We start from the raw sequence: 6,913 nt of genomic DNA, 5'->3' as shown, positions 1-6,913 counted from the left end.
AACCTTCGTTAGGAAGAGGCTCTCTATTTTTTTTTTACATGTGACAAGAGTCACATCACTTGTTTTTAGATACCTGTGAATTTAGGATCTACTGTAAGTTAATTACCTAGGACCCCTGTAAGAGATAGAAAGAACTTCATCTTTTAAATGAACTACCATCGGGTTTGATCTTGACTTACTTAATGGGTTGTGCCACAATACTACGAGGCTCTCAGATCATCCCCAGTTCAGGGATCTATGAGAATCCCAAAGCACAAGTTGCAATGGAAAATCCTGCTTGCAGATGATCTTGTAAAGTACAGATAGTTTGTAATTAACATTATTTAGCATGTATAGGGTATCCTGTGTTAAATAGGCTTGATTTCACAACATTATCATATCAAGTTTATTTGCCAAATATCACATATACAGGCAGAATAGAAACTTTAAAACAAGCAGGAAAATAACTTTTTGGACTAGAATTGTAAATAAGTGCTTATTTGTGATGCTGTACTGAGCTAATGGGTCTTAGATTTTGCTATTTTGTTTTTCAAGGAAAAATCTAGGCATAAAAATACCATCTTGCTGTTTCTGAATGATGACAAGTTTTCCTGGTATTGAGATCCTCCTACTAATAATCACTGTAAGAATACTTAGTGCTGTTCACCTCTAAGCATCAATTTACTTTATACCTTTGTGCTTTTACAAACCTTGAAATTGGAGGTGCCATGGGGCCTGTCTATGCACTGAGGCCCTGATGAAACCGTGAACTGAAGTAACATGGTCTTCCCATGGTGGACTGCCTCTGCTACCCACACTCGAGCTCCACTGGAGGGGACAGCAATAGCTGCAGCGTTGTCTACCTCCATCCTTCCAGTCTGGTGCAATGCTGTGCTGTAGCGCAGTGCCCCATCAACGTCACAGCTGCATGCACTTCTGCACGCCCCTAGCTATGTAATTTCAATGTTATACGGGTATCTTTGCATGGCAGTGTGGCGTTTTGCCCCTTGACTTCCCTCATCCGGAATCACCTCATGCACTTCTCACTCCTTTCCAAAAATTTGTATCTTATTGCCCCTTTAAGAAAATCGATTCACTCAACCTAATATAATCTTTTACAAAATATTTTGCTCACCAGCTTTTCATCAACTGTGTTAATTTGGTGATGGTCAGGAGCTTTGTTTTCTCCTTGGCTTTCATTTCTTAAAGTCATCTCTTGACAGTGGGACTGACAAGAACAACAGTCCCTAATGAGAGAGTGAAGAGGCATGTGAGGATCCCAGTTACACAGCTTTGCATAGCTCTCCTCATTGCCAAAACCACCTGGAGCTGGGAGAGCCTCCCCACTTTGAGAGGTTATGGAGGGACCTGACTCATTAATGTACCAGGGAAGTACAGAGTGTGCACATGTATCAGTGAATTTAATGTGCCCAAGGTCTTTCTTTGTCTCTGAGACCAACAGACCTGGACTAGCTTGCATCCATAGAGCAATGTCTCAGAGCTTCCAGCATTGGGTGGATGTATCCGGGCAGCCCCTTGGAAATATCCCTTGTGCCGTATCTGGGACTAGTGTGGGTGAGGGTAAACTGGCATGAATGAAAAGCATATTGGGGACCCTACCAACAGGCCAATTACGCTCCTGTGCCCACAAACATTTTTTCATCACTGATTAATCCACAATCATCTGTGGTGGAGGAAGGGAAGGGGAGACGTATCTGCTAAATTTTTGCACTTCCTGTTACACTGGAGCTTCCTTTATCTTTACACTGGAAGGAGCAAGCCTTGCAGTGTCTTGGCAACAGATATCTCCTTGTGGAAGCTGTAAAGGGAGAAGTGGACTCCTACACATAGCTTAGCTACACCGAAAAACACTGAAAGCCATTTCCATCCCCACCTGTTTCCCCTCTCAGTCTTCTGAATTCGGTCACACCCCGTGAGTTAACCAGCGCTGCGTTAGTCCTCCCTGTGTCTGTGCAGGACGCTGCAAACCCATGTATGAGACGTGTGATGCTCTCAGCAGCAGTAACCTCTGGTGTGTGAGGCTGTCTGAGCCCAGGAACAGGTTGGGCAATATCCACCTTCAGGGGCAGCTGCCTGACTTTGACTCACAGCGAATCATGCCTGTGTCCCTAAAAGTCATGTTGAGGGGAAAAAATATATATAGTCCCTGTTAAGTAGCCCTGTCCCTTTCTATTTACTTCCAGTGTGCAGGGAATGAGACTTTCTTTTTAAACCTATGTCAGTCCCACCTTTTTGCCTTCTGTTTCATTCTGGAAGGGTGCAGCGCTGGCCTTTAGTCCCTGAAGGAAATGTAGGTAGGAAATATTTAACATTTTGAAATCATAATAGAATGCTTCTTTATTGTTCAGATTCTGTGAACAAATCTGGAAGGACTTGAAGATCTAAATCCCCAAAACACTTGCTACACAATAGAGGTGAATCACAGTTTCCAGGCTCCAGGAGCTAATGCCTGTTCAGACTAATCCATTGATTTTGTGTATTTCTCACAAATAAAGACTCTTTTTACCCCTCTCCCCTCAGAGCTTTTAAATCAGGCTTCTACATATGAAAAGCTTTTCTGATTCCTGTAATTTGTGAGGTGGATTCAGTGGGATTGTTTTTTCCTGTCTTTAATTACTTCCTCATCAGCTCAGTTCACAATTCTCCAAAAACACAGCAATAGTATCCTTCAGTGTTTTACTTTATCTTCCTGTGGAAAGAAAAGCTCTGATCTGATTCTACCCATGTCTGAAGAAGGTGGTGGTTTATTTTACTGCTGCAGAATGGCAGCATATGAATATAGAGACTCATCAAACAGGATTCACATATAAACAAGCAACTGCAAGTATTGGCACTGTCAAACGAAAGCTGTCAGGGAAAGATCACGTTGTCATAAACCAAGAGAAGCTACAAATTAAATTAGATGCTGAGCATATTGAACACACAACCAAGAACTAAATGGTTCTTTCCTTTTAAGAAACCTGAAATCTCTACTTCTCATATACTAAAAATCACACATCATTCAAGTATTACATTTATAAATGATTTAAAATTATTGATATATGTTAAAAACACGCTACAGGTCTAAGCTCTATATGTGCCAGATGGTTATAAGTACGTTGTATACATAAGTACCATGATAACTGGCAAACTATTGACCTGTAGTCTGTAATAATTTGGTATTTATTGAAATATCTATTAATCATCCATTAAGCCTTCATAAATTAATTTATATATGAAGGTTTAATAAAAAGCATGAAAAAATGCCTCCTTTCCTACTCCTGCAGTAGTGACTCAGAACATGGCTTGCAATGCTATTTGATAACTTTTACTATGGAGCACTGTAGCACATGTTATGAGATGATCTGAAAAGAGTAGAATATTAAGTATTGTTTTGCAGAGCTGAAAAGAAGAACACAATATGATGGTATTCGTGTTGATTTTTCGTTTCTAAGAAATACACTGTGCAATCAGAGGAAAACTAGGAAAAATAAAAGAGAGACTTTCTCCCTTATGGGTAATTCTATCACCCACTAACAGAAATAACACAAGATCTGCTCACCCCATTGTTCCTCACACCTGTACAAGGACCCTAAAACAATAAAAAACTCCTGGAAAACACAAATAGAAATGTGTATTTGGAGGCACTGTGTAGTCTCCAGCAGGGTGCTTTCCCCTACATGTTTTGATACACCATTCAACTTTAGAGCCATCATAATATTTTGTGTTTGCTAGGCAGTTTTTGTTCCTGAAGCTCAAAGCCCATTCCAAAGAGAACTACCCTTTCGCAGTAGGTGGTATAATTATGTATTGGCATTACTCTTTCACAGATTGGCAAAAGAAACCCGCACTTTGCTCAAAGCCACACAGGTAGTGGCGGCAGGAGGGATGCCCTGCGTATTTTCAGCAGTGATTCAGAGCAAAACTTCAGTAGGTGCTTCTGCTGCCGAACGGTCTTGCTGCCGGTGAAGATCGGCTAGACGTACCCCTGCTCACTGAGCCTACCGAGCAGGCTCCTGTCCAGCCTCAGGACTGTCATGCCTCCTTCTTTTCTCAGATGTGATGCAGATGTCAAAAGAAAAGAGTTTCATCTCTCAGCTGCTGTTCCTGCTGCATATTATTCCCCTTAATGATATGTCAGGCAGAGTTACATCCTGAGGTCCCCAGACAATACCCGGCGTGCCACTCACAGCCACACAAAAGAGGGAGAAATGCTACATGTCTGCAGATAGACAGACGGTTAACTACCATAATTTACATTTCACCCCTACACCCAACAGACTACAAATAAGATAATGTCATTTAAAAATGTGTATGCATGGTTTAAGAAAAAGCAAATACACAAGAGCTGCCTAATTAAGCAAAAATCTAGGTCTGCGCAGATGTTTTCATCTGTTCTCAAGCCATCACAAAACATTGAACACCCCCATCACGGAAACTGGGAGGTCATTTTTTAGTGTTCTTTATAATTATATAACAGATAGATCTTTGGAAAACAGCCCTTATTAGCGAACCATAAATAGACAGCTCCCTGAGGGCATGTTAAAACACGTACTCATTGTGCATAGGACACTGGTCAGATGGGATTCAAAAATACTCATATAAACTCATTTAAAAATCTGATAAAATGCATGTTTATGATTCAGTCTTTATTATAGCAATGCTTATGAGGCATGCATTGAGACACTTGTAATCTTTTAAGTAAACCTGTATTCTAGACCTCTGCAAGATTCTCTTCTAGATTCTGTGAAAGACAATGGGTCTGCCAAATGCAGGTGAAAGACAGATGTCAATTATTCACATTTTTTAAGGTTTTGTATTAGTTGAGGAAAACTCTTAAATTATTTTTGTCAAACTTCATGTTATTGTTATTATTTATTAGATTTTTTTTGAAAGTGTGTTACCATAGGATACTGCAGGCACTGTATCCTTTGTAGTTCCATGGCTACAGCTCTAATGGGTTCTTAGTTCTGCTCTTAGACATGTATATGCTGAAATAGCTGAACGATAGTTCCCATTGTCAGAAGCCAGTAAGCTGTCCAAGTCTCTCTGAAAGCCCTGGATTTCTGCATCAGTTCTGATTATGGCCACCTAATATCTCTCATCCCAGACAGATATATTAGTTTAGAAACTACAGATTCTTATGGCCACACTCTCTCTTCAGTGCCTGAAATTAGTTCTTAAACCTCTCCTTTGCCTGACTATTAGAGACTCTGGCTATCAGGTCCCATTGAATTGTAGAAGAGCTTTAGGTGCTTGACATATTTCAAAATGTCAAGCTTCTTTTACCTAAATACTGATTAGATATTGCAGACCAGGTAACTGAAACTCACAGCACTCTGAAGAATATGGTTATCCTTGTTTTGGGTTACTGAAGAATATCCAAACCAAGAGGCAAGTATGGCCAGCTGACAGTTTTCTCATACACAGAGCTAAAAATAACATTTACATCTTTTCCTTAACCACTCTTCCAACCTTAATCCTTCTCACAGCCTTCTTTGTCAATCAAACCCAACCCATGTATCACTCTGAAAGACCAGCGTTATACGCTGTGTAGGAGGCTTGCCTGTCTGCTGGTGATGTTCACACTGAGTACCACTTTGCTCTACCCTAAGCAATACAACAAATTCTCTGCTGACAATATACACCAAGGGACTAATATGTCATCTGAGTAAATGCCAATATCTTGAATTCAGAATTCAGATATGTAGTGGCCTTAGACTCTTCTCCTAATCAGTGAAGAAATTAGCATCTCTTGTGTTTCTGTGATGGATTTTATCCTGAATAGACGTCTAGAATGGACCAGATGGTGCACACCACAGATTACTATTTCCCTCCAGTCATTATGAAGACACTAGAGAGACCAACTCAGCTATAGATGCTAATAGTAGGGTTGTCTACAGCTAGGTAAGATGAATCCCTCCCGTGCTTCTGATGAATGATGTAGAAAAGCCCAGGCAGCTCTCCTACAATGAATTGAAGCCTTGCAAGAGGGAGCTCAATTGTCTAAGAAGGATCTTCTGCCTTTGATAGATAGTAATGACTATTCAGATAAAAGAAGGCAGAACACTCTGTGTATGGCAATGTTATAAAACATGTAAGAATATGCTAGAGCATTGTGGAATAGGAGAACCATTGTCAGTACCTATTTTGGGTAGTGCTGCAAATTTTTTGGAAAATGTTTGTGATCATCACAGACACACTTCACTAAGTAACCTACATCTTCCTCAATACAATACTTGATCACAAAATATTTACAGTGAGGACAAAAATTGGTTAACACAGGAGCCCCTGCAATAAGTAGTCTGGGAAATGCAAATCAGGCTAAATCTTTTGTATGATCCTCTCTTAATAGTCTCAAACACCCTGGTGTTTAAAAAGCATGACTTAAGCCTACATATTCTGATAGAACTCTTCGAAGAAACAAATATGTCTCTTGAGTATTTGAGACTACATTTGGCTCTTGAGTTTCTACCTTTGCAATAATACAATCTAAGAAAATTTTTATATGAAAAATTAAATTCATATGCAATCACTTGATTCTATCAGCTGGTTTGTTTTACAGCAATGCAGAATTATTTCAAATCCTCAGGTCTAAATAGGTAAACCACTTTTTTTGTCTTGGAGTCAGAAAGACCATGAACTCAGGTATTTTGGAAAGCATCTAATATCGTTTGTGGTGCTATAAGGTCCTAAATGTAACACATCCATCACTGTGAGAGCAGCCAAGTCAGGAAGAATAAAAGAAATTTTTGGCATGAACCTTTTTACTATATTCATATAAACATTATTTTTCAGTGGCCACAACCTCTCTGCAATACGAGAACTTGTTTTGTTTATTTTGAAGCTGATGGGAAACTTAGTCAATGAAGCAACAGCCAATGGCAGTATAAGAACATTCCACAGGCCTTGAAGACATCTCAAAAAGTAGCTT

This window comes from Egretta garzetta, unplaced genomic scaffold (assembly GCF_000687185.1).
Source record: "Egretta garzetta isolate BGI_Z169 unplaced genomic scaffold, ASM68718v1 scaffold199, whole genome shotgun sequence".
NCBI classification, from domain to species: Eukaryota; Metazoa; Chordata; class Aves; order Pelecaniformes; family Ardeidae; genus Egretta; species Egretta garzetta.
Note: the sequence above shows the minus strand (reverse complement) of the source record.